Source organism: Sciurus vulgaris (genome assembly GCF_902686455.1).
Source record: "Sciurus vulgaris genome assembly, chromosome: 3".
Taxonomy (NCBI): domain Eukaryota; kingdom Metazoa; phylum Chordata; class Mammalia; order Rodentia; family Sciuridae; genus Sciurus; species Sciurus vulgaris.
The window spans coordinates 182,496,115-182,512,047 of NC_136463.1; positions in this window are offsets into that span (position 1 = coordinate 182,496,115).

The following is a 15,933-nucleotide window of genomic DNA, read 5'->3' on the forward strand; positions in this document are numbered from 1 at the left end:
TTCCAACTTTCCAACTCCTGACCCCCCTCAAATCACCACTGGGGATACTTCTTCCTGAAAACAGGGGACTACAAGGGCCAAGAGGGAGGTGCTTCCATTACAGATGAAGTTAGATCCAAGAAGATCTCACAGTGATTGAAACTCCAGGAATATGAAGAATGCATTCTGCTGCACAGACAATTGTGAAGGGCTCAGGCAAAGCCAGGAGCAACACTGGCTCCAGTGGGGAATCAAAGGCTGCCTCTGGAGATTTGAATAGACCCCAGGAGGTCCTCACTTTTGCCTAAACCCAGATTGCCATGGAAATTCCAAAGAGAGCAGACTTTTGGATTTGCCTGCCTTTGAGCATCTACTTGATTGTTGTGTGTGTGGGTGTGAGGACTTGTACAATGTGTTTATGAGTGAGTTTGTCAGACCTAGTGCTTAGGTGTATTGTCCAGTTTTACCTTTTTTTTTGTCTTGTTCTTTGTTTGGATTTTTTAATCTCCTGTATTTTCTAGAGCTGCTCATATTTCCCCTTCCTTTGGTCATTGTAGTATTTGACAGTTATTTTTTTCCCCATCAAAAATACCCTGCCTTTATGTTGGTTAGAACAGGCTCATCCCTGTTAGACAGCATATCGCCCCAACATTCTCTCAGATACTCTTAACAGCTTATGTGGGAGCTTGAATAGTCAGTTTATCACACCATCCCTTTTTTCCAAACTAGCTTGAGAGGTCTCTCCATTTATTTTGACTCCGCAGGCCTCTGATATGCCAAGATATGACATGGTTATGGTTTATGGTCACAGTATCACCTGTTTTGGAGGGAATAAAGGTCTGCCAGGGTCAACATGATCACCATGCTAGGTTGCCGCTGGAGAAAGGGGAATCCCTGTCCAGCTGCTTTGCTGGGGCTTCTCTTCAAAACTGGCTCTTACTCCTCTCCAGTGCCCTTCTCTGTGTACCCTTCTGTTCACGTATGTGTGTATTTTTCCTGTGGCACTGGCAGTGTCCGTAATTTTCTACCCAGAGAGAAGCTTGTAGTCCACAACGCTCCAAGGATGAATTTCAGAGTACTTGCCAGTGAGGAAGGAGTAGAGGCTGTGACAAAAGTGACGTAGTGTTGCACTTTCAGAGCAATTGTCTACTGCAGTAATAAACGGAAAATATCCGCAAGAGCCAGGTTGTGGGCTTGTTCATACAAGGGAAGCAGGGAACTGGTGGTTTGTTGCTGTTCCTTCTGCCCTTTGATGTGTGGGTCTCCATTTTAAATGTATACTTGAACCAAATATGTGGAATAGTCTCGATGGTGCTGATTGCACTGATGAACATTTATTATGAAATATTCTCCAGTTAGTATAATCATTACTGCAACTCAATTCACCTTTTTTTATACTGGCAATTGAACACAAGGGTGCTTTACCCCTGAGCTACATCCCCAGTTCTCTTTATTTTTTATTTTGAGATGGGGTCTTGCTCAGTTGCCGCTGAGGCTGGCTTTGAACTTGTGATCCTCCTGCCTCAGCCTCCTAAGCCGCTGGTATTACAGACATGCACCAGCATGCCCAGTTTGCCTCAAACTTTCCATCTTCCCTCAGCCTCCCAAAGTTGGTGGGATTATAGTTGTATGCGCAGCAGCCAGCTCAATTTATGATTTTAATATCAAAGGATAGGTGTTAATTATCCAAGGAATATTGGGATAGAAGGAAGTTCAAAGAATTTGATTTTGAGGTAAGAAATCATTCCAGGCCTCAGCTTGGAATATTTTCTTTATATTAAGTAGTTTGACCTAAAGATGAACATGAGGCATTCTAATAACCAGCACCCATGGGAAACACAAAGGGAAAAAACATTTGCCAACCTCAGTGTGTTAGTTTTCTGTTACTATAACAAATACCTAAGATTAAGCTTAAAGAGAAAATGTTTACTTTGGCTTACCCATTGTTTATGGGCCTGTGGTGGGGCTAGCTTCTTACCTCATGGTGGCCCAGAAGTGAAAGGAAGAAGAGGGGCAGGGGTCCCACTAGCCCCTTCAGGGTTATGCCCTTTAATGACCTAGCTGCCTCCCACAGCTCCCCATCTCCTACAGGTTCCACTACTCCCAATAGTGCCACGGGCTGGAGATCAAGCCTTTAACATGGGAGCCTCGGGAGACAAAATACAGAGCTGAGCATAGTGGTGCACACCTGTGATCCCAGCGAGTCAGAGGGCTGCAGCAGGAGGAGCTTGGGTTCCAGGCCAGCCTCTGCAACTTAATGAGACCCTGCCTTAAAAAATATAAAAAGGGCTGGGGATGTAGCTCAGTGCTAGAGGACCCCTGGGTTCAATCCCCAATGCAGAGAAAAATCTATAGTGTCCAGTATTGTTAACAAGACATTAAAAATAGTACAGTCTTAAGACAGCTTTAGTAGATTTAAATTTTTTTAGATTTAAATTTTTTTCCCCTCTGTACTCAGGATTGAACCCAGGACCTCACACATGCTAGCTAAGCATTCTACCACTGAGCTACCTCCCAACCCTAGAGAGGAAGTTTTCTATGTATGTTAGTTTATGATCCAAACAGGAAATGGAAACCATGCAAGTTATTTTAATAATATGACAAAAAGAAATCACAGTAACTGGGGAAAAAAGCAAGAAAGTATTCAGGAATCAAGGAAATAGGGACTGTGGGTATAGCTCACAGCAGTGGAGTGCTTGCCTAGCATGCACAAGACCCTGGGTTCCATTCCCAGTGAAAAAGAAGAAAAGAAGACCATTCAGGAGATGTCAGCTTTGGGAAGAGCCTGAGGATGGATGTTGCTTCTCCAGGTGTTGGTGTCTGAGGCTGTTAGGAAGCTGACTGAGCAGGTTGCAAATGGCAGCTGGAGCCCCCTTCATCTGTGGAACAAACTGCTTCCTCAAGTGCACTTACTTGGAAACACTGTTGGAGGCCAGCTGGTGAAGTGGAAGTGTCTGCAGATCTCCGTCCCCAGTATCACAAAAGCACAGGTACAAAGAGTGGATGTGGAGTTGAGGCAAGACCTGGAATACTACCCGCTCCCACTTTTCCCCTGGACATCGGTACACCCTTCTACTCCCAGGGCCACAGAAGCAAACCTTTCTGCCCCAGAGAAATGACTAATTGTAGATCTCATTCTCTTCCCAAGATGAGGAAATGTGAGGCCCTGCAAACATATCAATATCTGGGCTCTGTTGACTCCTCTACTTCAGCCACAGTTCTGTCTGAACAGAATATATAATAAAACAATGTTACTTAAGGATTAGAGGGTAAAGTTAACTTCCAACAAAAGTTGCTTGAAGTTGCTGGACATGGTGGTACACACCTGAGAAACCCCAGTGACTCAGGAGACAAGCAGGAAGATTGTGAATTCAAGGCCAGCCTTAGCAATTTACTGAGGCCCTAAACAACTTAGACTGTTTCAAAATAAAAGGGATGGGAATGTAGCTCAGTGGTAAAATGTGCCTGGGTTCAATCCCAAAGTATAAAAGAAAAAAAATTTGCATGAAATAATGAAGAGAGTCTGGACATGGTGGTGCATACCTGTAGTCTCAGTGGCTTGGGAGGCTGAGGCAGAAGGATCATGAGTTCAAAGCCAGCCTCAGCAACTTAGCTGTACTATCAGCTGATATCAGCTGAAAGCATTAGCCAAATCCTGCCCACCAGGCCTACTTCTGTATGACCTCCACACAAATGTCCTGGACAAAGAACCCACCTCTTTTCCAATAATTAATGGAAATACTGCTCGCTGAGGTGTTAGCTGTGAGCCAACAGCATCCACAGCAGCCTTCTGCCATCCTTAGAATGTCCATCAACATACACTTGCCTGGACAGCATGGTGGTGATGAGGGAGAGATGACAGGAAGCAGTGGGTGTGTCTTAGGGGAGCTCATAGGCTAAAGGGGGAAGGCACTGAGATAGGAGGGCCTGGTGGAGATTTGTGGTTCAAGTATGGTCAGCGTGGCCTAGTCCAGTAAGCAGTTCACTCACCTGAACTCTGGAGGTGCAGAGGGGAGGATGACTGTGTGCTGAAGATGGTAAGACCAGTATTTATGTATTTATTTTATCATTTGCTGAAAACTCACTCTCTATGCTAGGCACTATAATTACTTTTATCAGTATTTCATTTAAATTTCACAGTAGCACAAAAATAAACTCAAAGTGGATCAAAGGCCTCAGAATTAGACCAGAGACTGACTGCAAATCCTGGAAGAAAAAGTAGCATCAACACTCCAGCTTTTAGGGACAGGCAAAGACTTTCTCAATAGGACCCCCTAAAGCTCAGGAAATAATGCCAAGAGTTAATAAATGAGACAGCATCAAAAAAAAAAAAAAAAAAAAAAAAAAAAAAAAAAAAAAAAAAGCTTCTGCCCAGCAAAGCTGCACAGCAAACAGAAATGTGAAGAGAGCCTATAGAACGAGAGAAAAATCTTTGCTAGCTACTCTTCTGACAGGATTAATATCTAGACGATAGCTCAAAACACTTTACACCAAAAAATCAAATAACCCAATTAATAAATGGGCAAATGAATTAAACATACTTCTCAAAAGAATACAAACGGCCAACAAATGGTTGAAAAAAAAAATGCTCAACATTAGCAGTTAGGGAAATACAAATCAAAACTACACAGATTTTGTCTCACACCAGTCAGAATGGGTGTCATCAAGAATATAAATAATAAATGCTGGAGAGGAGGTGACGAAAAAGGAACACTTTTACACTGTCGATGGGTTTGTAAATTAGTACAAACACTAAGGAAATCAGTATGAAGATTCATCAAAAGACTAGGCATGGGACCACCATATGACTCAGTTATACTCCTCAGTATTTATCATCATATACAGTGATACATGCATATCACATTTATAGCAGCACAATTCCCAATGGCCAAACTATGGAACCAGACTAAGTGTCCATCAGTGGATGAATGGATAAAGAAAATGTGTATACACACAATGTAATTTGATTTAGCCATAAAAATGAAATTACGACATTTGTAGGAAAATGGGTGGAACTGGAGATCATCATGTTAGGTGAAATAAGTCAAACTCAGAAGGCTTTCTTACATTTGTGAAAGCTAGAGAGGAAAAAGGAAATGAAAGGTAGGGGTGGATCTCCTAAAAATTAACGGGAGATTAGTAAAGGGAAGGGACCAGGAGGTGGGAGCCAGGGAGGGAGGGGGGATGTTCTGGGGAATGAGAGTGGCTAAACTATATTGTTATATTATGTGCATATATGAATATGTATCAACAAATGCTGGGGTCCAGCCCTAGCAGGGGTCGTAGTGGTCACAGGTGATGGAATTGGCGTCGGCGAGGTGGAGAACAAAGCAACACAAATTCAAGGAATGGATGCTAAGTTCTAAATTTTATTTTTCCCAGCCAGCTTTTTATACATTAAAAGGTTGACAGTTACACATGTTTTTCCAGAACAGAAAAGGATCACAAGGAAAAATAACAAAAATATCTTGTATAATCATTACTAGACCAGGCAATGAAGTATTCTAATTATTTTTATTAATTGCTTACTCATGATAACCTATAACTAAACAATAAGACATACTAACATTGCTTAACTAATCCTAAAGGTTAAAGCAAGTTCAACAGGGTTAGTAAATGTCAGTTGTGTGGCTACTGCTGTGGTTAATAAGTGCTAGACAGTTTAAGCTGACAATAATATGACATCATCTTCTACTGTGTGAATTTAACATTGAGGAACTTTTTCTCCAGGAGATAGGTGGCCAATAATATTTACAGCATTTAGTAAATCCTAATCTTTAAGAAATGGAATATCTTGCACTCTTGTATGTATACTTTCAAACCAGATTATAGCATGTCCTGATTTTACATCTAAATATCCCGTGGGAGATAAAGGAGGGTCTAAATCCAGGGGCTTAAGAGGCATCCCTCTGTAAGGATGTCATGGCTTTCCATTAATTAAATAAGCATTGTCATAAGGTGTTTTAACTATAGGAACTCTGTTTTCTTTATTTCTTCTGTTCCTGTTAATCATTCCTGATAGGGTTGGAGTTATTTGCCTACATACTTCAGGTCATCTGAGAGTAGTCAACAGGGGATTGGCAGCTAGAATCTATTTTTGTATTTTCTCATAACATTCTTGGTTACTCAAAGTTTTATTACAAATGACTAAATCTGAAATCACTGTTCCATTAGAAGTCTGGTTTTTATGTTTTAACCCTGGTTCTGTTAAGACCCCTGTTTTCAGGGAAAACACATAAAATATTAATAGTAAACCTACACATATTAAGCAAGCAAGGAAGGAAAGTCGCAACCAAATTCCCAATACAATGAGACTTTGCAAACACCTTTATTACTCAGCGGAATCCTTGTCAAGCACTGAGGGGAACTGTAGTTGGTGTAACAAACAAATTCCATCAATATGTACAACTATAATACACCAATTTAAAAGGGTAGAAAAAATAAATCTCGACCCCTGGGTGCCATGGTGCACACCTGTAATTCCAGCAACTCTGGAGGCTAAGGCAGGAGGATTGCAAGTTCTAGGCCATCTTCAACAACTTAGCAAGCCTCTGTCCCAAAATAAAAAATAAAAGGACAAGGAATGTAGCTCAGTGGTAAAGCACCCCTGGGTTCAACCTCCAGTACCAAAAAAATGAAAATAAAATTTAAAAATGAATCTCACAACAGCCCTATGGGTAGGTGATTATATTCCCTGCTCTACAGATGAAGACACAGGCAGGAAGAGATTAAGTAACTTGCACAAAGTCACTGGGTCATGTTAGGGAAGAGATAGAATGTGACTTTGATCCAGAACTTTTTTTTTTTTTTGCAGTACTGGGGATCGAACTCAGAGGCCTTAGTACTTGCAAGGCAAGCACTCTACCAGCTGAGCTATCTCCCCAGCCCTGATCCAGGGTTCTTAAACTTTCTAATGCAGTAGGTTAGGCTTACCTAGTCTGCAAGTCATTATTTGGATTGCTGGGAAAGAGGTCTCCAGAGCACCCAGGCCCTTTGGCCAGCCGGATGATCCCTACTGAAAAGCCCCGCCAGCCATAGAGAATCAAGAGAAGTGAGCTCAGGCACTTCCCCTGAGGTTTCTGAAGGGCAGGAGGGGGCAGTGGTCCCTAGAGGGTGATACTTTACATCCTTTCCCTAATCTACCATCCTCCTGACTCAGAAAGCCTGAGTACTGGCTCACCCCAGTCCTGACCCGTATGTTCCAGACATCCCCTGTTCCCCATTTTTGTGACCATGAATATTTTTGCAAAAAGTCTGCCCCCATCATTTTCTTCATTTTAGCCTTGCAAGACCACTTCCCTATCAGGCCCTCTCCATTAACTGTGGGAAGCAAAATTCCCACCCAGAGCAACATTTTTCCCCATTTCATCTACCTTGCCCTTCCCTGGTCGAAAAGACAAATAGGATTTTATACCCAGAGACTTGACTTCTACCTTGACCTTATAAGGCTGAAGGGAAAATTGTACCCTGTGTGGGGTTTGGAATCCCAGTGATGTGGGAGGTCAAGGCAGGAGAATCAAAAATTAGAGACCAGCCTGAGCAATTTAGTGAAACCTGTCTCTCGAAATTTTAAAAATAAAAATGGCTGGGGATGTAGCTCAGTGGTCCAGCATCCCTGGGTTCCATCCACAGAACAGAAAAGAAAAAAACCAAAGATACCCCCAAATGGTACTTCGATGTGCTAAAATAGATAAATAGTCTTAGAATCAGGTCTCTCTGACCTTCCCTGACCCTTAATCGTTTCGATTATCAGGACATCCCAGCAGACCTCAGGAGGCCTTCCTTCTAATGATCTAACAACAGATTGACAGGAGAAAATATACCCACGTTTCCTAGTGCACACGGAGGCTCACAGGAGCACAATTGCCCACTAACCCAGTGAGGTTCAAACACTCTGTTCCTTTCTCCATAGTGGAAGAGGGAGATAGGGGAATGTTGCAAATTTTGAGGAACAGTAAGTTATTCTTAGAATTGATAGGCCTGAGAGACACACATTAACTGGTAAATTATTTTCTTTGGAATTTGTTGGTTAGCTGGGTGCAGTGGCATGTGTCTGTAATCCCAAAAGCTTGGGAGGCTGAGGCAGGAGGATTGAAAGTTCAAAGCCAGCCTCAGCTAGTTAGCAAGGCCCTAAGCAATTTATAAAAATAAAAAATGGTTAAGCACCCCTGGTTTCAATCTCTGATCCAAAAAAAAAAAAAAAAAAAAAAGGTTTTTTTTCTTTGGAATTTGTTGGTTGGTTCTTTGTTGTTTTTGTTTGTTTTGGAAATACAACCCAGGTCCTCAAGCATGCTAAGCCCCATGCTGTACCCCAGGCCTCTATGGATTTTTTATACCTTTATTTAATTTATTTATTTATTTTTATGTGGTGCTGAAGTTTGAACCCAGTGCCTCACATATGCTAGGCAAGCACTGTACTACTGAGCCACAACGCAGCCCTCTTCTTTGGATTTTGATCCCAAGAGACAGAGAATATCATGTGAAAAGTCCATCCAGGTGTGACTCATTTCTGATTTCTTTTCTGTGACAGATGGGAGAAAGTCAGAGAGATCAGCCCACATGTCAAAGTGCGGCACTTCGTGTTGTTTTCTGAGCCCTAGAGCCTCTGTCTACCAGAGAGGGATTTAGAGAAGCTCTCCACCTACCGTGTTCTCAGTCAGGAGCATGAATGAACAGAGAAATGTGCCTCAAGGAGTTCTCTTCCCTTGTGAGTCTCCAAAGGCAGAGAGAAGAATTGGATGTCCCCCTCCAGCCAATTTTCATCATGTCCCTATTAAGAGGGCTCTTAAAGTTGATAAGAGGAAAATTCTGAGATGTCCTAAATTGAATTTCAAGGACCAGACAATGGAGGCAGTAAGAGGGAAGTTAATCAGATAACAGTTCTTAACCAAACCCCCCAAACTAATCTGCATTCCCTCAGGTGCATTAAAATCTTGACTCACCTCAGGTGTGATGGTGCCTGCCTGTAATCCCAGCTGCTCAGAAGCTGAAGGCAGAAGGATTGCAAGGCCAACCTGGGAAATTTAGCAAGACCCTGTCTCAAGAAAAACAAAAAGTTTTAAAGGCTGGAGAAGAGCCTCAGTGGTAGTGCACTTGCATAGTCTGCCCGAGGTCCTGGGTTCAGTCATCAGTACCACAACAAACAGACAGACAGAACCCTTGACTCCAAACCCCAGGTTCCTGATCCCTAAGCACCATGGCATGCTGCTTGCAACCCTGGCCAGTCCAGAAGCAACAAACCCTTCTTATGGACTGCACTCCTACCCCAAGGCTTTCCCCGCTCAGCCTTCCCCCACCTCTCTTATCTACAGCCAATGAAGATTTAATGCAAACAACTTAGCTTTCTTTCCCCAGATTTTCTTTATAAAAGTCTTCATTACATTAGATGCCAACTTTTCAACTGAGATATATTTTATCCTGTTAAAGAAGAGAACCAAGGGTATAAAAGAGTTTTGTGGGAGAGTAAATGGATATACTATCTTTTAAAACTAGTCCCCTAATTTAATGAACATTTGAATTATTTCCCACCTTTTTCTAATTAAAAGAAATGATTAACTTTGTATACACACCCATCATTTTGTACACGTGCAAGCATATCCATAGACTCAGTTCCTGGAATTGGAAGCATTGGACTGCACAATGGTTAATTTTATGTGTCAACTTTGCTTGGCTAAGGGATGCCCAGATAGCTGGTAAGACATTATTTGTGGGTGTGTCTGAGCAAATAAATATTTGAATCAGTTGATTGAGGAGAGAAGATTGCCCTCAGCAGTGTGGGTGGGCTTCATTCAATCCACGGAGTGCCGGTAGGACAAAAAGGCAAAATAATAGCAAATTCACTCTTCCATTGGTCTCCTGCCCATCAAAGCTCCTGATTCTCACCCTTGAGATTCTAACTGAATTATACCACTGGTTCTCCTGGGTTCTCCAGGTTGCAAATTGGACTTCTTGGCCTCCAGAATCACCTGGGGCAATTTTCATAGTAAATCTCCTCATATATATATATATATATACATAAATATATCCTTTTAGTTCTGTTTCTCAAGAGAACGAATTCAGGCTGGATCAAAGAGTAGGTAGATTTATAAAACTTTTCAGTTTTTGCTAATGTGATAGATGAAAAATGGTATCTCAATGTCACTTTTAGTATGAGTGAAATGGAGTTTTTCATCTATTTAGGACAATTTGTATTATCTTTTCTATCCATATTATGACCATTTTTTGATTAAGTTGATGGAAAGAAATAGGTACGTGTGCATGTAGGGGTTGGTATACATAAATATAGTCCCAGTCTGTCCTCTGAGTGGGTCCAACACAATGTCACACCAATAGCATCAAGCACACCTTGTACCCAGATCTTGGTTTCTTTTTTTTTTTTTTTAATATTTGTGTATATTTTAGTTGTAGGTGGACACGATATCTTTATTTTTATGTGGTGCTGAGGCTCAATCCCAGGGCCTCAAAAGTGTGCTAAGTGAGTGATCTAACACAGAGCTACAACCCCAGCCCAGATCTTGGTTTCTAAATACAACTCTCCAAAAAAAAAAAATTAGACTCAAATAACTGATTATAGAGCTAGGGCAGGAAAAATGCAAAATAATCCCAGAAAATGTTGTAGTGCTAGAAAATAAAGACTTACTAAAAACAAACCTAAAACCCCATACTGACAGGGGTATATCAAAGGACACAGGGGCCAACAAAGGCCTCCACTGGGGAGAGCTGGGGCAACTTGACACAAGATACAGTAGCACTGGATCATAACTTAAAGCATCAAATAAATATAAGTCCATACTGGTATAAATAAATGACTGGACAAATGAACAACTGAAGGAGAATAGGCAGATCCCCATGGCGAAGAATTCCAAATAATTTATGGAATAATTGCTCCTTGTTTAGGTGTGGGCTGCACATGGTGACTTCTTTCCAAAGAGGGCAGCAGAGGAAAGTAATAAAAAGAATCTGAAGCCAGGCATGGTGGGGCACACCTGTAATCCCAGTGGCTCAAGAAACTGAGGCAGAAGAATCACAAGTTCAAGGCCAGCATGGGCAAACTAGGAAGACCGTGTTTCTACATAAAATAAAAAAGGGGTGAGGTGGTGGACCATGCCTGGATTTAACCCCACAGTACCAAAAAAACAAACAAATAAATAAGAATTTGACAAATAAATAAATAAATAAGAATTTATTGGGAAAGACCCAACAAACACTCTCAGCCAGGTGATCATGGTCAACACCAGCAGGGAGAAGTCCTGTTATCATTACATGTCTGGATGTGATTGGCAGGGGGATGACACTGCACTTCTGGGGTCTCCCTCCCCAAAGCCCATAATCCCATGCTACTCATTAGAAAAACACTGGGCAGATTCCAGTGGCAAAGCATCCTACAAAAAGCTGGCAACATTCCGCAAAACTTGGAGTCATCAAAAACAAGGAAAATCTGAGAAACTGTCATAGAACAGAGCCTTCAGAGGTAGGACAACTGAATGGCATGTGGTGTCATGTAGTGCCCTGGAGCAGAAAAAAGGACAGTAAGCAGTAACTAGGGACAACTGAATAACAATTGGACTTTAGTTAATGTGTCAGTGTTGACATTAATTATAACAAGTGTAATATACTAATATAAGACGAAAATAATGGGAAACTGGGTGTGAGACACATGGGAACTCTGTACTAGCGTCACTTTTTTTTTTTTTTTTTTTTTTTTGGTGTTGGGAACTGAACTCTACCACTGAACTACAACCCAGGTTCTTGTTTCAGGGGGTCCTGTGGTGGAACTCAAGGGTACTTTACCCCTGAGCTACATCCCCAGCCCTTTTTTGTTTTTTGAGGCAGGTTCTCACAAAATTGCTTAGGGCCTTGCTAAATTGCTGAGGTTGGCCCTAAACTTGTGATCCTCCTGCCTCAGCCTCCCCAGAGCCTAGCTATAACCCAGGTTCTTTTTAAAAATTTTTTCAGTTTTGAGACAGGGTCTCACTAAGTTGATGAGCCTGGCCACAAACTTGAGATCCTTCAACTTTAGCCCACAAGTGACTAGGATTACAGGTGATGGTCACCATGCCCAGCAAATGTAAAGGATCTTTTAGTCCAAAATGAGCATAAAAAGAACAAGAGACAATTGGGGTGAGATCAACAAAGGGAGTGTAAGGCCCCCCAAAAAGGAAACCCCAACTCTGTCCCATGGATGGATGGCAACCCCAATCAACCGCAGGAGGCGTCACTTGATGCAAACCGCAAGAGGTGTTTATTCCAGCGCGCTGGGACCCAACTCCAGGAGTCGAGTCCCTAGCAGAAAATCTTGTAGGTTTATAAAGGCAGAAACCACACATCGGGAGGGGTCACACATGAAAGGGGGAAAAGGGGGAACAAAGCTGCCAGGAAATTTCAAAGGGGGTCTGGGTTTGCTGACAACATGTTTCACAATGTTTTACAACAGGCTGTAGATTCTGGTCAATAGTTTCTGGTAATCCTACTGTTTGAGCACTATCTGGCTATCAGGCTCAATTTACTCTTTTACTCTCTGTTTGGGAACAGAGAACAGCTTTAAGGGCTTTGTTCCCATTACTGGGAGGGAAACCTTAGGGAGTTGAGATAAAACAGACAGCTTAAAAAAATGTCCATTCTTTCAGGAGAATGAATTGCTTTGTCTGTTGGAAAACAGATCATCCATGGGAAAGGGAGCATGGGTGAGGGCCTGAGAGCCCGAGAACCCGGGAGGCTGTGGATCCCCAGCACTGACTCGGAGCCTGGGAAGCCCCCAACTGATTCCCCAGGCTGAGAGCATTCAGCTAACTGTACCAGGCTCCCCAGGCTCCACTGGGGAGGTCGCTGAGACTTTCTAGTCTGGAGGAGGGAACAGTGCCTGGGGAAGAGCTTCAAGTACCTACATGACTGATGGTGGAAAGTGGCCTTGTCGTGTGGAGCCAGATCGTCTGGGTGGGAGTTTCAGGGAAACAGGTTTTAGATTTAAGAAAAGCTGCCTGCCTATTTGAACTATCTAAAAATGGAGTAGCTGGCCTGGCAGTGCAGGTGAACACACAGAAGCCGGAAGGCCACCTGTTGGGGCATTTGTCAAGGAGATCCCAAGGGGAGACATGCAAGAGTAGACCAGGCGACCGTAAGGTCCCCTTCAGCACTGAGGTCTGAAGGTCTAACCTCCCCATCCAACAGCCACGTGGACCCCAGAGATGCAGTGGAGTTAGATAGACTGTCGTCAACTGGTAAAGCAGGTTCTGGTGCCAGCGGCCACCCAGCAGCCTGCCAGTTTGGCTGGGAAGGTGCTAAATGTCCAAACTCTGAGCTCTTGGCCGCCTGGGAGGTTCGTGTCACATATTTATAAAAGGATAGCTCTGTGGCCAGCTTCTCCCAACTGCAGCTGCCTGGACGGAGAGGAAGGAGGGATGTGAAACTCCCCACAAGCCAGGCAGGAAATTCCTCAACACAGAAGTCAGCGTGGAGAGACATGGATCTGAGCTGCTCCTGCACCTGTCCTGCCCTCTCTCCTCCAGCTCAGGGCCTCCTGCTGCTGTCCATCCTTCCTTCTGCAGCCCTGTCTCCTGCACACAGCCAGCCGCCTCACCCAGTTTCCCTGCTCAGTGCTGGAATTCCTTGCCTCCTGTCCTCACAAAATGGTTTTTCCCCTTTCTAAATGAAGGGTTTCTTTTATTTCAAAAGCAAACCAAAATTTAGACAAACTGTGATACATCCACATAATGGAATATAATTCAGCAATAAAAACAAATGAGCTGGCAAGCCATAAAAAGACATTGGAACTTAAAATATATATTACTAGGTGGAAGAAGCTAATCTAAAAAGGCTACATAGTGTATGATTCCAACTATACAACATTCTTGAAAAGGGGAGAACTCTGGAGACAATGAGAAGATCAGGGCTTGCCAGAGACTCAGGGAGTGGGGGAGAGGGAAGGACAGGTGGAGCTCAGAGGATCTGTGTTAGTCAGCTTTCAATCAGTGTGGTCACAATGGCTGACCTGAGTCAAACAACTTAGAGGAGAAGCGTTTGTTTGGCTCACGGTTTCAGAGGTTCAGTCCATGGTTGGCTGGCTCCATTGCTCTGAGCCTGAGAAGAGTCAGACTGTCAATCATGGTGGGATGGTGTGTTGGGGGAAAGCTGCCCAGCTCCTGGCAGCTGGGAAGGGCAGAGGCAGGGACAGAGTAGGCCCCACCTCCTAGAGTTTATACACTTCCCAAGAGTCCTTTCAAATTATTAGTCCATCAGTGGATTGATCCACTGAGGAGTTCAGAACCCTCATGACCCAATTGCTTCCCCAGATCCCCACCTCTGAACATTGCTGCATTGGGACCAGGCCCTCAACACAGGAAATTTTAGAGAACGTTCCAGATCCAAACCATGACAGGATTTTTAGGGCAGTGAAACTATTATTCTGTAGGATGTTGTAATGGAAGGTTCATGTCATTATACATTTGTCAAAACTCATAGAACATACAACACGAATGGTGAAGTCTAATATAAACTAAGAATAAACTTTAGTATAAACTTACTTTACTATAGTTTACTACAAACTTTAGTAGTAATAATAAAGTATTGATATTTGTTTATCATTCGTAAGTAATGTACCACACTAATGCCAGGCAAAATGGGGACATTTCAGGGAGCAGAAGGGGATATGAGCACTCTATACTTTTCACCTAATTTTTTCTGTAAACCCATTTAGCTGCTCCTTTACCCACAGCTGGGAAGTGTGGGGTGAGGCAGAGAAGAGCTAGAAAGGGGGAAAGCTCTGGAAAAGTCCATGATCTCACTTATTCAGAGAACCATTCTTACTACCAAGGTACAACTTTGTACTAGATACTGATTAGAGAACTCTAACAGTGGGATCATTCAATAGCTTCTCTTTGTTTGTTTTCACTTTTTATTTTCAAATAATAGACTTGCAAAAATAGTTCCAAGTGGCCAGTGTCTCCCTCAGCTGCCCCTCTATAAAATGTCATGTAACTGCAGTACAATGGCCAAACCTGGACTTTGGCAGCACTGTAGATTCTCTTTGTAATCTGTTTTGTCTACTTATCAACATACCCTGAGCAGTTTTCTGTATCAAAAGCATCTGTTTTGTTGTGGAGGGTTTTGTTTGTTTGGTCGTAGCGGGGATCAAACCCAGGGTCTTGTGCATGCTGGGTAAGTGCTCTACCACTGAGCCGCACCCCCAAACCTTGTTATCCTTTATTCTGAGCAGAGTCTTGCTAAATTGCCTAGGCTGGCCTGTAGTTTGTAATCCTCAGCTCCCAAGGAACTGGGATTACAGGTGGGAGCCACCAAACCTGTGAGTTTTTTTGACAGGTACGTAATGACTCATTGCGTGCATTTCCATAAGGTACCCAGGGGACCTGAGGAGTGGGTGTCAGTGCATTTCCCACCACGCAGTTACCAAGAGCATCAGCTTTAACAACATGCTTCACTCCCGGTCTCACTCCCACCCTCTCCTGTAGCTGTTGCCAGGCATTACTTTCCAAATAAGTCATTTACATTGAATCCTTGTCTCAGGACCGGCTGAGAAGCTGGCGGCGGTGGGGTGGGGTGGGAGGGGCTTCAGGGTTGCTGTGATTGGATGGCTCCACAGGACCATTAGGGAATCAGTTCTCGCTGTCTCTTCAGGACAGCTTTTGTTCTCGGTACCAGCCTTCTTGGGGGCAAAATGGCTGCAGTGCTTCCATGGTTCATAATGCACTCCATTCCTTCCAGAAAGGGAAGGAGGGCAGGAGTCCAAGAGCTCTTGCCAAAGAACAAGGAATCTTCCTTCCCAATAGTCCCAGAAATCCTTCCCTTGAGTCTCTTTGGCTTGGACAGAGTACGTGGCTAAACCTAAACCAGTTCTTTTGGACAAGGGAAGGCCAAGTGCCAATTAACTTAAACTGGTTTTCCTGGCCCAACCCTTGTGGGGAAATGGTGGCATTATTCTAATTCAATTAAAATAATCAT